Consider the following 17982-nt stretch of genomic DNA (forward strand, 5'->3'; position numbering starts at 1 on the left):
GAATATGTTTTGGTTTTTTTTTTTTAATGTCTCATTTATTTGTTACAGTGAGCAAATCTCATTTTTGACTGGGCTCAGACTTAGAGGTAGAAGATCTGAGAGGACAGCCTCTGTCTCTTGGCAGTCTGGTCCTAGAGGTCTTCTTTGACCTCTTTCCTTCTTTTGGCTAAGAGTTTAGCATATTCTCCTACCTCTTCCTTATTTTTCTTAGTACGCTGTATCTTAGAGCAATACACCAATGTTTAAGCTGGAAGACACGTGGAGTAGCAAGATGCTGAATTTTGGGTCCTTTGTTCTAGACGTCTCACTCTCCTTATTTAGGAGCTTTCTCACACATACTATCAGACATCATCTTCTTTAGAGGAACTGAAAAGTGTGTGAATTCTGCCAGCTCTTTTGGATCTCAGGCAACAAGGTGTAGGAATGTCAGTGAGTCCAAGAATGTCTTCCTTCTTTCCTTTTTTTACAAGGACCAAGCTGAGAACACTCAGATTGGCATCCACAACATAACCGTGAACAGATTCGTGTTTTCTTTTTCCAGTTCTCCTTAGTCTGTAACAGGTATGCCCCTTACTCAACAGCAGGTGGTCTCAGCCATGGGTCAAGACACCTTGCTTCATGGAGGAGCCTTACTTACCTTCCCCTGCACTGATTCGACCATACAACCCTCCCATTCTTCACCCAGAGCATCAGGAGCCACTTCTGTGGCCATATGCTTCTCAGAAAAGTATGAAGTTTGTGGTCATCGTCCTCTTCAATGAGTTTCTGGAAGCCATTAGCTGGGAAAGAGATGTTCAGTTTCTTCCTGAAGCAGCCAACTGACTCCAAGTTGCCATGAAAAAGAGAATATGTATAATTTTTATAAGAAAAAAGTTATTTTCCATTTTTTTCCATTTCTTCAGAAAGAAGTTTATTCTTTCCATACACATTTCCAAAAATGCAGTCTTTTGCATACATTTTGAAATTAAAATACAATTTTTAACTTTTAATTTAGAACACATTTCAAATGATACTGAACTTTAATCCAAATGACCACATAAAGTAATACCTGGCAATAAATCCATTGCTATTATTATCTCATATTACTGTCAGCTTTTTCCTGTTTGCCCAGTTGCTTTTGTGTTACTGGGCTGTTAGTGAACTTTGTAAGTCTATGTATGCGATACAGGCCCCTTCATCTACATATTTTCATGAGTATCATGGTGTTGCTTTGGCCAATGTTCTCTGTCTTTTGTGTTTCAATATTTAAAAGTAAAAGTATATGTGATGAGAACTATTTAATATTTGCTGAAATACTGGGATTTGTTTTGGCTTATGGGACCCCCTGAGATCAAATATGTGAAAATGGCAAAGTGAAAAAATCTGAACTCATTGATCACTGTATACATGCTGCTTTTCTCCTTAAATGTTAAAACCTGCTTTGGTATATCATAAATGTGTGGTATTTAGATATTTAGCAGTTTGGAGCTCCAAGTAGTGTATTTTGATTGGTGATTATAGTATTTAGCATATTGCTATTTTAAATTTTATTTTTTTATAAACATATATTTTTATCCCCAGGGGTACAGGTCTGCGAATCGCCAGGTTTACACACTTCACAGCACTCACCATAGCACATACCCTCCCCAATATCCATAACCCCACCCCCCCCAACCCCCCTCCCCCCATCAACCCTCAGTTTGTTTTGTGAGATTAAGAGTCACTTATGGTTTGTCTCCCTCCCAATCCCATCTTGTTTCATTTACTCTTCTCCTACCCCCTCAACACCCCATGTTGCATCTCCTCTCCCTCATATCAGGGAGATCATATGATAGTTGTCTTTCTCCGATTGACTTATTTCGCTAAGCATGATACCCTCTAGTTCCATCCACGTCGTCGCAAATGGCAAGATTTCCTTTCTTTTGATGGCTGCATAGTATTCCATTGTGTATATATACCAAACCTTCTTTATCCATTCGTCTGTAGATGGACATCTAGGTTCTTTCCATAGTTTGGCTATTGTAGACATTGCTGCTATAAACATTCGGGTGCACGTGCCCCTTCGGATCACTATGTTTGTATCTTTAGGGTAAATACCCAGCAGTGCAATTGCAGGGTCATAGGGTAGTTCTATTTTCAACATTTTGAGGAACCTCCATGCTGTTTTCCAGAGTGGTTGCACCAGCTTGCATTCCCACCAACAGTGTAGGAGGGTTCCCCTTTCTCCGCATCCTCGCCAGCATCTGTCATTTCCTGACTGGTTAATTTTAGCCATTCTGACTGGTGTGAGGTGGTATCTCATTGTGGTTTTGATTTGTATTTCCCTGATGCCGAGTGATGTGGAGCACTTTTTCATGTGTCTGTTGGCCATCTGGATGTCTTCTTTGCAGAAATGTCTGTTCATGTCCTCTGCCCATTTCTTGATTGGATTATTTGTTCTTTGGGTGTTGAGTTTGCTAAGTTCTTTATAGATTTTGGACACTAGCCCTTTATCTGATATGTCGTTTGCAAATATCTTCTCCCATTCTGTCAGTTGTCTTTTGGTTTTGTTCACTGTTTCCTTTGCTGTGCAAAAGCTTTTGATCTTGATAAAATCCCAATAGTTCATTTTTGCCCTTGCTTCCCTTGCCTTTGGTGATGTTCCTAGGAAGATGTTGCTGCGGCTGACGTCGAAGAGGTTGCTGCCTGTGTTCTCCTCTAGGATTTTGATGGATTCCTTTCTCACATTGAGATCCTTCATCCATTTTGAGTCTATTTTCGTGTGTGGTGTAAGGAAATGATCCAATTTCATTTTTCTGCATGTGGCTGTCCAATTTTCCCAACACCATTTATTGAAGAGGCTGTCTTTGTTCCATTGGACATTCTTTCCTGCTTTGTCGAAGATGAGTTGACCATAGAGTTGAGGGTCCATTTCTGGGCTCTCTATTCTGTTCCATTGATCTATGTGTCTGTTTTTGTGCCAGTACCATGCTGTCTTGATGATGACAGCTTTGTAATAGAGCTTGAAGTCCGGAATTGTGATGCCACCAACTTTGGCTTTCTTTTTCAATATTCCTTTGGCTATTCGAGGTCTTTTCTGGTTCCATATAAATTTTAGGATTATTTGTTCCATTTCTTTGAAAAAAATGGATGGTACTTTGATAGGAATTGCATTAAATGTGTAGATTGCTTTAGGTAGCATAGACATTTTCACAATATTTATTCTTCCAATTCAGGAGCATGGAACATTTTTCCATTTCTTTGTGTCTTCCTCAATTTCTTTCATGAGTACTTTATAGTTTTCTGAGTATAGATTCTTAGTCTCTTTGGTTAGGTTTATTCCTAGGTATCTTATAGTTTTGGGTGCAATTGTAAATGGGATGGACTCCTTAATTTCTCTTTCTTCTGTCTTGTTGTTGGTGTAGAGAAATGCAACTGATTTCTGTGCATTGATTTTATATCCTGACACTTTACTGAATTCCTGTACAAGTTCTAGCAGTTTTGGAGTGGAGTCTTTTGGGTTTTCCACATAGAGTATCATATCATCTGCGAAGAGTGATAGTTTGACTTCGTCTTTGCCGATTTGGATGCCTTTAATTTCCTTTTGTTGTCTGATTGCTGAGGCTAGGACTTCTAGCACTATGTTGAATAGCAGTGGTGATAACGGACATCCCTGCCATGTTCCTGACCTTAGCGGAAAAGCTTTCAGTTTTTCTCCATTGAGAATGATATTTGCGGTGGGTTTTTCATAGATGGCTTTGATAATATTGAGGTATGTGCCGTCTATCCCTACACTTTGAAGAGTTTTGATCAGGAAGGGATGCTGTACTTTGTCAAATGCTTTTTCAGCATCTATGGAGAGTATCATATGGTTCTTGTTCTTTCTTTTATTAATGTGTTGTATCACATTGATTGATTTGCGGATCTTGAACCAACCTTGCAGCCCTGGAATAAATCCCACTTGGTCGTGGTGAATAATCCTTTTAATGTACTGTTGAATCCTATTGGCTAGTATTTTGGCGAGAATTTTTGCATCTGTGTTCATCAAGGATATTGGTCTGTAGTTCTCTTTTTTGATGGGATCCTTGTCTGGTTTTGGGATCAAGGTGATGCTGGCCTCATAGAATGAGTTTGGAAGTTTTCCTTCTATTTCTATTTTTTGGAACAGTTTCAGGAGAATAGGAATTAGTTCTTCTTTAAATGTTTGGTAGAATTCCCCCGGGAAGCCATCTGGCCCTGGGCTTTTGTTTGTTTGGAGATTTTTGATGACTGTTTCAATCTCCTTACTGGTTATGGGTCTGTTCAGGCTTTCCATTTCTTCCTGGTTCAGTTGTGGTAGTTTATATGTCTCTAGGAATGCATCCATTTCTTCCAGATTGTCAAATTTGTTGGCGTAGAGTTCCTCATAGTATGTTCTTATAATTGTCTGTATTTCTTTGGTGTTTGTTGTGATCTCTCCTCTTTCATTCATGATTTTATTTATTTGGGTCCTTTCTCTTTTCTTTTTGATAAGTCTGGCCAGGGGTTTATCAATCTTATTAATTCTTTCAAAGAACCAGCTCCTAGTTTCGTTGATTTGTTCTATTGTTTTTTTGGTTTCTATTTCATTGATTTCTGCTCTGATCTTTATGATTTCTCTTCTCCTGCTGGGTTTAGGCTTTCTTTCTTGTTCTTTCTCCAGCTCCTTTAGGTGTAGGGTTAGGTTGTGTACCTGAGACCTTTCTTGTTTCTTGAGAAAGGCTCATACCGCTATATATTTTCCTCTCAGGACTGCCTTTGTTGTGTCCCACAGATTCTGAACCGTTGTGTTTTCATTATCATTTGTTTCCATGAATTTTTTCAATTCTTCTTTAATTTCCTGGTTGACCCATTCATTCTTTAGAAGGATGCTGTTTAGTCTCCATGTATTTGGGTTCTTTCCAAATTTCCTCTTGTGATTGAGTTCTAGCTTCAGAGCATTGTGGTCTGAAAATATGCAGGGAATGATCCCAATCTTTTGATACTGGTTGAGACTTGATTTAGGACCAAGAATGTGATCTATTCTGGAGAATGTTCCATGTGCACTAGAGAAGAATGTGTATCCTTTGCTTTGGGATGAAATGTTCTGAATATATCTGTGATGTCCATCTGGTCCAGTGTGTCATTTAAGGCCTTGATTTCCTTGTTGATCTTTTGCTTGGATGATCTGTCCATTTCAGTGAGGGGAGTGTTAAAATCCCCTAGTATTATTGTATTCTTGTCAATGTGTTTCTTTGATTTTGTTATTAATTGGTTTATATAGTTGGCTGCTCCCACGTTAGGGGCATAGATATTTAAAATTGTTAGATCTTCTTGTTGGACAGTTCCTTTGAGTATGATATAGTGTCCTTCCTCATCTCTTATTATAGTCTTTGGCTTAAAATCTAATTGATCTGATATAAGGATTGCCACTCCTGCTTTCTTCTGATGTCCATTAGCATGGTAAATTCTTTTCCACCCCCTCACTTTAAACCTGGAGGTGTCTTCGGGTTTAAGATGAGTTTCTTGTAGGCAACATATAGGTGGGTTTTGTTTTTTTATCCATTCTGATACCCTGTGTCTTTTGATTGGGGCATTTAGCCCATTAACATTCAGGGTAAGTATTGAGAGATATGAATTTAGTGCCATTGTATTGCCTGTAAGGTGACTGTTATTGTATATTGTCTCTGTTTCTTTCTGATCTACTACTTTTAGGGTCTCTCTTTGCTTAGAGGACCCCTTTCAATATTTCCTGTAGAGCTGGTTTGGTATTTGCAAATTCTTTCAGTTTTTGTTTGTCCTGGAAGCTTTTAATCTCTCCTTCTATTTTCAATGATAGCCTAGCTGGATATAGTATTCTTGGCTGCATGTTTTTCTCGTTTAGTACTCTGAATATATCATGCCAGCTCTTTCTGGCCTGCCAGGTCTCTGTGGATAAGTCTGCTGCCAATCGAATATTTTTACCATTGTACGTTACAGACTTCTTTTCCCGGGCTGCTTTCAGGATCTTTTCTTTGTCACTAAGACTTGTCAATTTTACTATTAGGTGACGGGGTGTGGACCTATTCTTATTGATTTTGAGGGGGGTTCTCTGAACCTCCTGGATTTTGATGCTTGTTCCCTTTGCCATATTGGGGAAATTCTCTCCAATAATTCTCTCCAACATACCTTCTGCTCCCCTCTCTGTTTCCTCTTCTTCTGGAATCCCAATTATTCTAATGTTGTTTCATCTTATGGTGTCACTTATCTCTCGAATTCTCCCCTCGTGGTCCAGTAGCTGTTTGTCCCTCTTTTGCTCAGCTTCTTTATTCTCTGTCATTTGGTCTTCTATATTGCTAATTCTTTCTTCTGCCTCATTTATCCTAGCAGTGAGAGCCTCCATTTTTGATTGCACCTCATTAATAGCTTTTTTGATTTCAACTTGGTTCGATTTTAGTTCTTTTATTTCTCCAGAAAGGGCTTTTATATCTCCCGAGAGGGTTGCTTTAATATCTTCCATGCCTTTTTCAAGCCCGGCTAGAACCTTGAGAATCATCATTCTGAACTCTATATCTGACATATTACCAATGTCTGTATTGATTAGGTCCCTAGCCTTTGGTACTGCTTCTTGTTCTTTTTTTTGTTGTGAATTTTTCTGCCTTGTCATTTTGTCCAGATAAGAGTATATGAAGGAGCAAGTAAAATACTAAAAGGGTGGCAACAACCCCAGGAAAATATGCTTTAGCCAAATCAGAAGAGATCCCAAATCGTGAGGGGGGAGAAAGGGGACAAAAAGGGGTTCAGAAAGAAAAAAAAAAAGAAAGAAACTATTAAAAGAAGAAAGCCGATAAAAAATATAAAAAGGAAAAAAAAATATATATATTAGATAAACTATTTAAAAAACGTTAAAAAAGAAAATGGTAAAAGTTAAAAAAATTTAGCAGAAGAAGAGAAAAAAAATTGAAAAAGAAAAAAAAATTAAATTAACTGCAAGGCTAAAGAATCATGGGGAGAAAGCCATGAGTTCCATGCTTTGCTTTCTTCTCCTCTGGAATTCCGCCGCTCTCCTTGGTATTGAAACTGCACTCCTTGGTAGGTGAACTTGGTCCTGGCTGGGTTTCTCGTTGATCTTCTGGGGGAGGGGCCTGTTGTAGTGATTCTCAAGCGTCTTTGCCCCAGGCGGAGTTGCACCGCCCTTACCCGGGGCCGGGCTGAGTAATCCGCTCGGGTTTGCTTTCGGGAGCTTTTGTTCCCTGAGCGCTTTCCGTAGAGTTCTGGAAGACGGGAATGAAGATGGTGGCCTCCCGGTGTCCGGCCCGGAGGAGCCAAGAGCCCGGGGCCCCACTCCTCAGTGCGCCCTCAGAGAACAGCGCCCAATTACTCCCGTCACCCTGGCCTCCGGCCGCGCTCCGAGCTGACCGAGCCTGCGACCGGTTCAAGGTAACCCCAAGCTGAGAGTCACTCCTCGGCTCTGTCTCTGTAGCCGGCTTCCCTGTTCTAATACCGGTAAGCTCTGCGACACTCAGACACCCCCGATCCTTCTGTGACCCTGCGGGACCTGAGGCCGTGCTGACCCCGCCTGGGCTTCACCCCGGTGAAGCCTCTGGAGCGATGTCCCTCAGCAGGACAGACTTTTAAAAGTCCTGATTTTGTGCTCCGTTGCTCCGCCGCTCGCTGGGAGCTGGCCCCTCCCCCCGCGGTCTATCTTCCCGTCGCTTTGGATTCACTTCTCTGCCAGTCCTACCTTTCAGATAGTGGTTGATTTTCTGTTTCTAGAGTTGCTGTTCTTCTTCTCTTTGATCTCCCGTTGGATTTGTAGGTGTTTGCAATCTTTAGATAAGCTATCTAGCTGATCTCCCGCTACCTGAAGTAGTCTCAGCCTGCTACTTCTCCGCCATCTTGACTCCTCCCCCCAGAAAAAAGTTATTTTCCATTTTAAAAGAGCTCAGAATGATATACTCCAAAATATTAATAGGCTTTTTTTCTGGATTGTACAATTATAAGTAAATACCATATTTTTCTTTAGACTTCTCTTTTCTTCCTATCTTATGCAGTGAGAAGTATGTTACTTTTGTAATTGGGAAAACAACTTATATGTTGTTTTTTCAATAAATGTTATCAAATTTAATGGCACCACTCAGAAAGTGCTTACATTTTGGTGTATATTGTTCAAGCCTTTTTTCTTAAGTCTAGATAGAGGATAAAGTTTTTGTTTTATTTTTATTTTATTATTATTATTTTAGATAGAGTTTTAAAAAAATAGTTGCAGTTATACTGTATTGTAACCTTATTTTTATTTATTTATTTAAAAAAGATTTTATTTATTTATTTGACAGAGAGAGAGATCACAAACAGGCAGAGAGGCAGGGAGAGAGAGAGGGGGAAGCAGATTCCATGCTGAGCAGAGACCCGGATGTGGGGCTCGATCCCAGGACCCTGAGATCATGACCTGAGCTGAAGGCAGAGGCTTAACCCACTGAGCCACCCAGGCACTCTGTAATCTTATTTTTAAACTCACTCTCACATCTTTTTTTTTTTTTTTAAGATTTATTTATTTATTTTAGAGAGAGAGACCATGAGCAGGAGTGGCAGAGGGAGAAGAAAAGAGAGTCTCAAGTAGGCTTCGTGCTGAGCACAGAGCCCACACTGGGGTCAGTCTCATGACCCTGAGATCAATACCTGAGCCAAAACCAAGAGTCGGCCACTTAACCAACTTTGCCATGCAGGTTCCCCTTAAAGATTTTATTCTTTTTTTTTTTTTAAGGTTTTATTTACTTATTTGACAGACAGAGATCACAAGTAGACAGAGAGTCAGGCGGGGTGGGGGCGCAGGGAAGCAGGCTCCCCACTGAGCAGAGATCCTGATGCAGGGCTCAATCCCAGGATCCTGAGATCATGACCGGAGCTGGTCTAAGCAGAGGCTTTAACACTGAGCCACTCAGGTGCCCTAAAGATTTTATTCTTAAGTAATCTCTACACCCAATGTGAGGCTCGAACTTAAACAACCCTGAAATCAAGAGTCACACGTTTTACCAACTGAGCTAGCCACACGCCCCTTACAAAGTCATTTTATTTAATTAATTAATTAATTAATTAATTTTTAAAGATTTTATTTATTTATTTGACAGAGAGAGAGATCACAAGTAGGCAGAGAGGCAGGCAGAGAGAGGGGGGAGGAAGCTGGCTCCCTGTGGAGCAGAGAGCCCGATGCGGAGCTCGAACCCAGGACCCTGGGACCATGACCTGAGCCGAAGGCAGAGGCTTTAACACACTAAGCCACCCAGGCACCCCACAAAGTCATTTTAAATGACTGCTTTATACTCCATTGCACAATAATAACATACTTTATTTAAATGATTTGCTGTTGTTGGATGTTTACGTTGTTTTATATTATTGTCATTATTAATAATACTAATGTCTATTTTCTTTTTTTCCATTTTTTTAAAAAGATTTTATTTATTTATTTGACAGATAGAGATCACAAGTAGACAGAGAGGCAGGCACGGTGGGGAGGAGGGAAGCAGGCTCCCTGCTGAGCAGAGAGCCTGATGTGGGGCTCAATCCCAGGACCCTGGGATCATGACCTGAGCTGAAGGCAGAGGCTTTAACCCACTGAGCCACCCAGGAACCCCACTAATGACTATTTTCTTTAAAAAAATTTGTAGAAGCAGAATCGTTTGGCTTTTTAAAAAATATGCCCATCTTTAAGGGGTTATATTCATACTGGAGTCCCGAAAGATGGGGTTCTGTTAGTAGAGTCAGCACAGGGGAACTTGAAAGAAGTGAGGACCTGAGAGGGAACAGGTGGAAAAGAGTATGGTCATGGAGGACCACAGGTCTGGCCTAGGTAATAAGGATATGGAGACTGTATGAAGGTGAATACGTGTAAAGCCATGGCAGACTAGACCGAAGCAAAGACTTACACTCTTGTTGCAGTTGTGGGATCCATCATCCAAAATCCAAAACTTATTCTTGGCCTTGATTCTTTTACTCAGGCTCTTTGCTTGAGTTCCTGAGCCTATGTGCAGTCTCATTGCTGTGTTTTTGATTTCTGGCTCGCTTTTGCTTAGGGCTGTCATGTAATTTGTTCAGGTTGTATACGGGCGTTCTAGGGGACATCAGTCATTGCAGTTTGTGATTTGTGCAGTGCAAAGCCTGCACAACACTTTGCTGTGGTCCTATGCTTGCCAAACATCATATTGTGACCCTGCTCTTTTGTTACTTGGGATCTCAACAAATTCTGGATTCGCTTTTCACATAAACCCCAAATACTATCCCCATTCCTGAGAAGGTCAGTTTTATTAGGAATGCAATGGCATGGATTTATATCCTGGATGGAAGTCTGAGCAAAACAATTCCTTCAAACTCAAGCTATCTAGGTTTCCGGCAAGTCTCTTTTTCACCCGACATGGGAACCAGCAAGACTCAGGAGCATTAAATATAACTGATCTTAAAATACATTAAAGATAGGAAAATAGATCCGACTACTTGATGTGCAATCCAACCATTCCAGATACTAAAACTTTATGTTCATCCATAATATTTTCCTCTTAAAATAAAAACATCTGAGTGTAATAGGAAAGCAATAGGGACTCAACAAAGTGAAATTGTCACCTGCCTGCAGGGGAGGAGACATTTAAAAGCACTCTATTCCTTGTGGCCCTCTCTGTTGTAAAAGTTTCATGATAAATTCATCCCCAGCTAGTGCCTAGGGTGATTTAAATATATGGCAGCGGAGTCTCCAGTGGTCAATTGAGGGATAATGAGTTGTAGAACAACCAAAGTGAAACAGAAAATTCCCTTAGTTCAAGCTTTTTGTTCTTTTTCAAGTGATGGCCACAGTAATTGCAAAGGAAAGGAATGGGTAAAGAGGAAAGAGAGATGGAGAGGCTAAGGGAAAGGACGGGGTCCAGGCTTTGTGCTTACGTACTCCAATTATACACCAAGTAGCATGCTAAAAATCCTCGACGACATATGGCACATCCCATGTTGAACGTCCAAATGGAACATTTCTAACATCGTTACAGCATTGTTCAGAGACAAATAAGAATACATGGCATAAAGAAATTTTTGAATATATTTTGTGAAGTTGATGATAATAGAAGATTCACCTCTAGGGCGCCTGGGTAGCTCAGTGGGTTAGGACTCTGCCTTCGGCTCAGGTCATGATCTTGGGGTCCCAGGATCGAGTCCCGCATTGGGCTCTCTGCTCATCAGGGAACCTGCTGCCCCCCCCCCTTCCTGCCTACTTGTGATCTCTCTCTGTGTGTCAAATAAAGAAATAAAATCTTAAAAAAAAAAAAGATTCACCTCTAAAATCTGCCTGCCCACTGCACACACCCTCACTCACAATTGCTATGTTTTATACTTTTAAAAATATCAAAAGTCTTGGGGCACCTGGGTGGCTCGTGAGTTAAAGCCTCTGCCTTCAGCTCAGGTCATGATTCCAGAGCCCTGGGATCCAGCCCCACATCGGGCTCTCTGCTCAGCGGGGAGCCTGTTTCCCCCTCTTTCTCTCTGCCTGCCTCTCTGCCTACTTATGATCTGTGTCAAATAAATAAATAAAATCTTTAAAAAATATATCAAAAGTCTTGAGACTTTTGCTCAAGTCACTCTCAGCTCTCCCTTCTTCGCTCTCTGAGTACAGTCAACAATTATAGTCAACCTCAGAGTGACTTTCTCTTCAAAACACGTTTGCAATGATGGAAAATTTATTGTTCATTTGTGAAATTTTTTCTGTAAGTAACTTAAAGTGCTCATCTTTGCATTTTTTTTAGGAGTACTTGGCAATAAGCATCCTTAAAAAAAAAAAGCAGAAGTCTGAAAGCTTGAATGTTGAGTATTTTATACTAATTTATAGACCATAAGTTCTGTCAAGATAGAGAGTGTCTGATTTGTGGGGAAAAAACCCAAAAAATAAAAAAGCCCCCAAAACAAACAAACAAAAAACTTCTCTACCATGTATCCTTGGAATCCAAAGAACCACGGGTTCAAAGTGAGAACATATGTAACTTCTTTTAACCTTTATATTCGCAAAAGAAGAAGGAAAGAAATGGTGGGGGGAGGGTCGGGGAGAGGAAGGAAGGAAGGAAGGAGAATAATCCCTTAAGCTCTGAAACACTACGTTCTTAATAAAAATCTTTTATATTTGCCACATTCTCTGAATGATTTTAAGATTTTTCTCTTTATCATTGTTTTAAAGCAATTTGATTATGGCATGCTTTGGATTAGTTTTTGAGTTTCTTTTGCTTGGGTTTTGTTGAGCTTCTTTGATTTGTGGGTAATGAAATTTAGAAATATTTCACCCATCATTTCTTTTTTTCTGCCCCACTCCCTTCTTCAGGGACTCCTCTACCAAATGCCCCATGGATCGTGAGGTTTTTCTATTCTGGCTGATAAGAAAAGGGACTCTTCCTGGCCCTGAACAATTTCCAGAGATTGTTTCCTTAAATCCTTCCAGGTGCTTCTTTTCCCAGCCTCAGGTGGCTTCCTCAGCCACAGGCACTATCAGCCCTTAGCTGAAGACAATCTGTGAGGTTCCCTGCGCAGTTTTCTCTTCCCTGGTCCTCTGTACTGTGCATTCTAGCTGCCTTGGCCTGAACTGTATTCCCAGCTCTCCCCTACAGGGCATTTCCGGGTTTTCCCCTTCCTCCTACATGACCTGGAAACTCTCCAGGTAACAGACTAAGGTAATTGCAGGTAATTGAATGTTTCCCTTCTTTCAGGGATCACTGTTCCTCACTGTGCTGTGTCCAAATGGCTTGAAAACTGTATTTTGCTTTTTTGTTTGTTCATTTCAGGACAAGGGTAAGTTAGGTCCCTGTTACTCTATTGTGGCCAGAGTATAAGTCTCAGTAAATTGAATAAATATTTGTTGAATAAATAAATTAATTCTGTGTGATCATAATGGAGACCACTTCTTTATAGTTTTCTCACTGTTCCTGTCCAGTGGTGGAGTTCATTAAAATGTTTTCTTTTCTTTTCTTTTTTTTTTTTTTAAGATTTTATTTATTTATCTCACAGAGAGAGAGCAGGAGCACATAAGCAGGGGAAGCAGCAGAGGGAGAGGGAGAAGCAGGCTCCTCGCTGAGCAGGGAGCCCAATGCAGGGCTCCATCCTAGGACCCTGGGATCATGACCTGAGCTGAAGGCTGACACTTAACTGACTGAGCCACCCAGGTGCCCTAAAATGTTTTCATTTAAACTTGAGAGAACAGGAGTAGCTCCTAAGGACAAATATGTTGTTACTATTTGACAATTTTGTCAGGAAGCCATTCTGTAACAGACGAGCTCCAGCTGTTTTGTTTTCCTATCCTTAGGTCCCGCTACTAAAGATGGAAAATCCTAGAGCCAGATTGGTCCAGCTGGAACCATGCGTGCTTCTTTCGGTTTGGTGTGTCTTGGTTGACAGTCCGATCAAAGCTGCCGACTGTGACAGGAAGGTAAGGCCCCAAAGGAACCAGACATGCTGTGTCCAAACAAAGGAGATGGATTCTGTGTAGCGAGTAGCCTCGACAGTAAATACCAACTGCTTTATGAAGATATTTATTGGACTTTTTAGTATTAAGATCTTATTGGCTTATGATACAATGAACTCGCAGGTAAATGACTGTGAACTGTTTTCATTGTACTTGAAAGCGTTTCTAATGATACGATTCTTGAATGATTGCTCTTGCATCCCATTATCAGAAGTACTTACATAAGTGTGCCCTGCTGCACACACTTGGCTTCTATTCTGAACATCTAAAAATGGTCTTCTACCTAACCTATCTTAGCCCCAGAGTGGCTACAAGACAAGGCAAGCCTCAAGGCCTCTGGTCTGGGAACCAGGACAGGTTGAGTCAGGCAGAGAGCACGATGTGAGGGTAAGAGGTTGAAAGAGGGAAGGTACAGAAAAGGTAGCTGGAGAGATGAGAGTGTGTGCGTGTGTGGTGTGTGTATGGGAACACAGAGACCATGATTAAGATGTAGGCCTGGGGTGTCTCTGAGGCCCAGGTAGGCAGACTGATAAAGCTCATGTGGGTAGACACTGGAACTAAGCTTGCAGGTATATGATTCAAACTGAGCCTCAAGGAATAAATGAAGAACTTATTCTCCAAGTTCTGGAAGATGAGGGGCCACAACACAGAGGCGCATGAGGAGACATAATACAGCACTACAACCGCTTGTGACCTTGGCGGCTGGATCATTTGTTCCCCAGTGGCTGCTAAGTGAAGTATTGATGCTTGGTGGGTTCCTAATAGTTATACCATCCATTTTCTCCAAGTAGCTTTGTAGATCTTCGAGCTTGTTCCCGGATACCTGGAAGTCACAGTTCTTTTTTTTTTTTTTTTTTTTTTTTAGATTTTATTTATTTATTTGACAGAGAGAGGGAGAGGGAGAGCCCAAGCAGGGGGAGCAACAGGCAGAGGGAGATGGAGAAGCAGGCTCCCCGCATAGCAGGGGCAGCCCAATCTGGGACTTGATCCCGGGACTCCAGGATCAGCACCTGAGCTGAAGGCAGTCACTTAACCAACTGAGCCACCAGGTGCCCCAACAATACTCTTTATTAAATCTCATAAACTACTGATATGGCAAAATGTATAATTTTGTGTTAAATCAGATGTCACCTTATTTGGATTCTTGTACAGACATGCAGGAGTATGGGTCAAAGAGTTAGAAAGAATCTGAGATAAAAACTTCAAAATAAGAGAAATAGATGCATTATTTTTGTTCTGTGGAAGTAGAAAAAGTCATAATCTTTTCCCTTTGCATTAGTGGAGAACTTTGGTTTAACTTATCTAACACTGGGGTTCTATGTGAGTAGACATGCAGAATATCTAGAGTGGGTGGTCCATTCTTTTTTTTAAAGTCTTTTTATTGAAATATAATAATGTATTTATATATCATATTAGTAACAGTTACTACTTATCCACAATCCACACCTTGCCCTGTGTGGATCCGTGTGCTGCTCAGACCCCCTTTAAGAAAGAATTCATTTCAACTGATGGTTACTAAAGGAGAGGTGGGTAAAGGGTGTGTGAAATAGATGACGGGGAGTAAGGAGGGCACTGGTCCTGATGAGCACTGGGTGATTAAGATAAAGACTTAAAAAAAATTGGGGGGGTGCCTGGGTGGCTCAGTCAGTTAAGCATCTGACTTTGGTTCAGGTCACAGTCTCAGGGTCTTGGGATTAAGCCCCTTGTCAGGCTCCGTGCTCAATGGGGAGTCTGCCTCTCCCTCTGCCCCTCCCCCACTCCTGCACGCACGCGCTCTCTCTCAAATAAATAAATAAATCATCTTTTTTAAAATTAAAAAAATTGTTTTTCTTAAAAGAATTCATTTCCCAGTTGTAGGGAATATGGTTAGCTGATAGCCTCTCACTGTTAACACCTTCAGGTCTGCTTTTGAGGTTTTGAGCTGAGGTCATGCTCTTCCCAAGGTGGCCCCAGCCAAAGACCAAGCAAGACTTCGTGAGAAAGGCCTTGTCCTTCCTCCCAGGGAGCTCCCTCCAACAAGCGACCTCGCTGTGGCACTCCAGATGAGCGGGTGGTACCTTTGCCAGCTCTGCCCAGGGTCTGAGAGCTTGTCCTGTCCAGTTCTGCTTCACAAGCGTTGCCCTCCAAGAAACTTTTTGTGTTCCTCTCTGTCTCAGTATCTGCTTCTGACCCAGCTGAGGGAGAGGCGCGTATACCCCAAGTGTTCACCCTGATGAACTTTCCCAAACTGAACATCCTCATGTGACCAGCACATTCAGAAGTTCATAAAGAGCACCCTGGAAGTCCCTGTGCTACCTTGCTTCCAGTCGCCACCCCTCCTAAGAGTAACCACTATCCTAACTTCTAACAACATGGATTCGTTTTGCTTCCTAGACGTGAAACAGTAGGGTATCTTTGGTGTTTGACTTCTTTTGCTCAAGATTGTGCATTTTTAAACATTCTTTTAAATTCATACAGTTTAGCTGTAAGTCTTCAAGTAAATGCTTAGACTTTTACATCTTTTCATTCTTCTCTCTCTCACACACACACATACGGCGAATACAATGAATCTTTTTCAGTTCAATTTTCAATTCAGTGTAGAATGTATATGAAATACAGTAAAGGTGACATAGGATGTCCAGTCTGTAAATTGGAAAATGTAGACATGCCGGGACTGTCTGTGCATCTGTTTGTCTCACACTTGCAAGATTTGTGGTTTAGCTTCCACTGGACCTGAGTCATTAGGAATAGATCACGTTTTACTATTATTATGGAGGACGGTAACTTATTTCAAAAACCGACCAATGGTCCATCAATAGCTATACCTATGTTAAGCAGATCTTTCCTGAGTTTTAATCAATTCACTAGCTTTGCCCTAGAGAAATGGGGATCTTATTACACAGTAATTTTTTTTGCTCAATTCCAAAGACATTTCTTCACTCATTAACTACCTCATGGTTCAATCGCTTCTAGAAAAACTCTTATTTCTTAAGCTGCTTGATATTCTAAGATTTCACCCATTAAATATATATGTTTAAAGACTTCCCACCTTTTGATTTTTACTCTCTACCCCATTTAGGAGCATTCTTGAAAATAATAAAGGGAAATTTAAAGGCATTTTGCATAAATGAATACATGTGCTTATGTATATTATAAGTAGTCCTTGGTGAGAGGGCGGCTTCTAAGGTCTTTTTATTTATAGCTGTATTGTTGGTGGGATTATTTGCTAACCACTTCAGAAAGGGAATTCTCCATTTTTTCCCTGGAGCAGAAATGATCTTGCTACAAATTGCTGTGCTTCTGCGTATGATTTTGTTTCAAATTCTTGAAACCAAAATTGTGGTTTAATATAGTTAGCCTTCTCTTTCCATTCCTAAAAGCAAGCGCTCAAAAATATTCATGTTTGAAAGACAAATGAAACCAGGGTTCTGCACTCGAGAAAATCTTTTTTTTTCTTAATGCCGTGATCTGTTAGTATTACTGATCACAATCACATATAAACTCCTTATTGGCTTTGTTGGGAAATTAAATGTGGAACTGTTCACAGAAGAAGCTTTTTTTTTTTTAATTTTATTTATTTATTTGACAGAGAGAGAGATCACAAGTAGGCAGAGAGGCAGGCAGAGAGAGAGAGGGAAGCAGGCTCCCCGCTGAGCAGAGAGCCCGATGCGGGGCTTGATCCCAGGACCCTGAGATCACGACCCGAGCCAAAGGCAGAGGCTTTAACCCACTGAGCCACCCAGGCATCCCCAGAAGAAGCTTTAATAGAGTAAATGAATGAATTGATATAAAGGCCTTTATGTTTATCTGTTTTTAAATCTAAATAATGGGGGCACCTGGGTGGCTCAGTCGTTAGGCGTCTGCCTTTGGCTCAGGTCATGATTGCGGGTCCTGGGATTGAGCCCCGCATCAGGCTCTCTGCTCAGTTGGGAGCCTTCTTCACCCTCTCTCTGTGTCTGCCTTTCTCCCTACTTGTGATCTCTCTCTCTGTGTCAAATAAATCAATCAATCAACAAATCTGAATAATGATTCCAAAAAGAAGGGAGTAAATGATATGTATTTTGCCTTAAGATTTCAAAAGTTTTCTGTTTTCATGACTGATGACTTAGGAGTAGAAGCTATTATGAAGTATGCTATGTGTTGCCCTAGGTATATTCTTTGAGATCCGATCTGAGAGCAACAATGAAGTTGCGTAGCCTGTAGCAGGATTATACTTAATTAAATGTACTTAGAATATAGTATCTTACCATTTTAGAACTAAAAATATCTGAGATAACCACCTATCACCCCATACAGATGGGGAAGCTGACATAGAGAACAGGGAAATGACTATCCACATCGCCCCACTGACAGATCTGGGGCTTTTCACTCTGTCTCCTCTTTAGAGACCCAGGGTAGACTGGATCATTGTTCTTCAGAGGTTCTCAGTGTATTGGCCTCTCTAACTTACATATCCTTGGGAAAGAAATGACTGACATCTGAGGGTCATCTCATTTACCTCAACATTTGAAGTTATTCTAACCTCTTCCAACAGTTTCTCTTTCAGTGTCCGTAACACACATTTGACAGTTCACCCAACTGAAATATACTGA

At 40.9% G+C, this 17982-nt stretch overlaps 1 pseudogene; it reads right to left on the reverse strand.

The window, feature by feature from the left end:
- Nucleotides 1-341: 341 nt before the first annotated feature.
- Nucleotides 342-17982, reverse strand: part of LOC125080505 (40S ribosomal protein S6-like) — a 58867-nt pseudogene continuing 41226 nt past the window's right edge.

Source organism: Lutra lutra, chromosome 11 (genome assembly GCF_902655055.1).
Source record: "Lutra lutra chromosome 11, mLutLut1.2, whole genome shotgun sequence".
Classification (NCBI taxonomy): domain Eukaryota; kingdom Metazoa; phylum Chordata; class Mammalia; order Carnivora; family Mustelidae; genus Lutra; species Lutra lutra.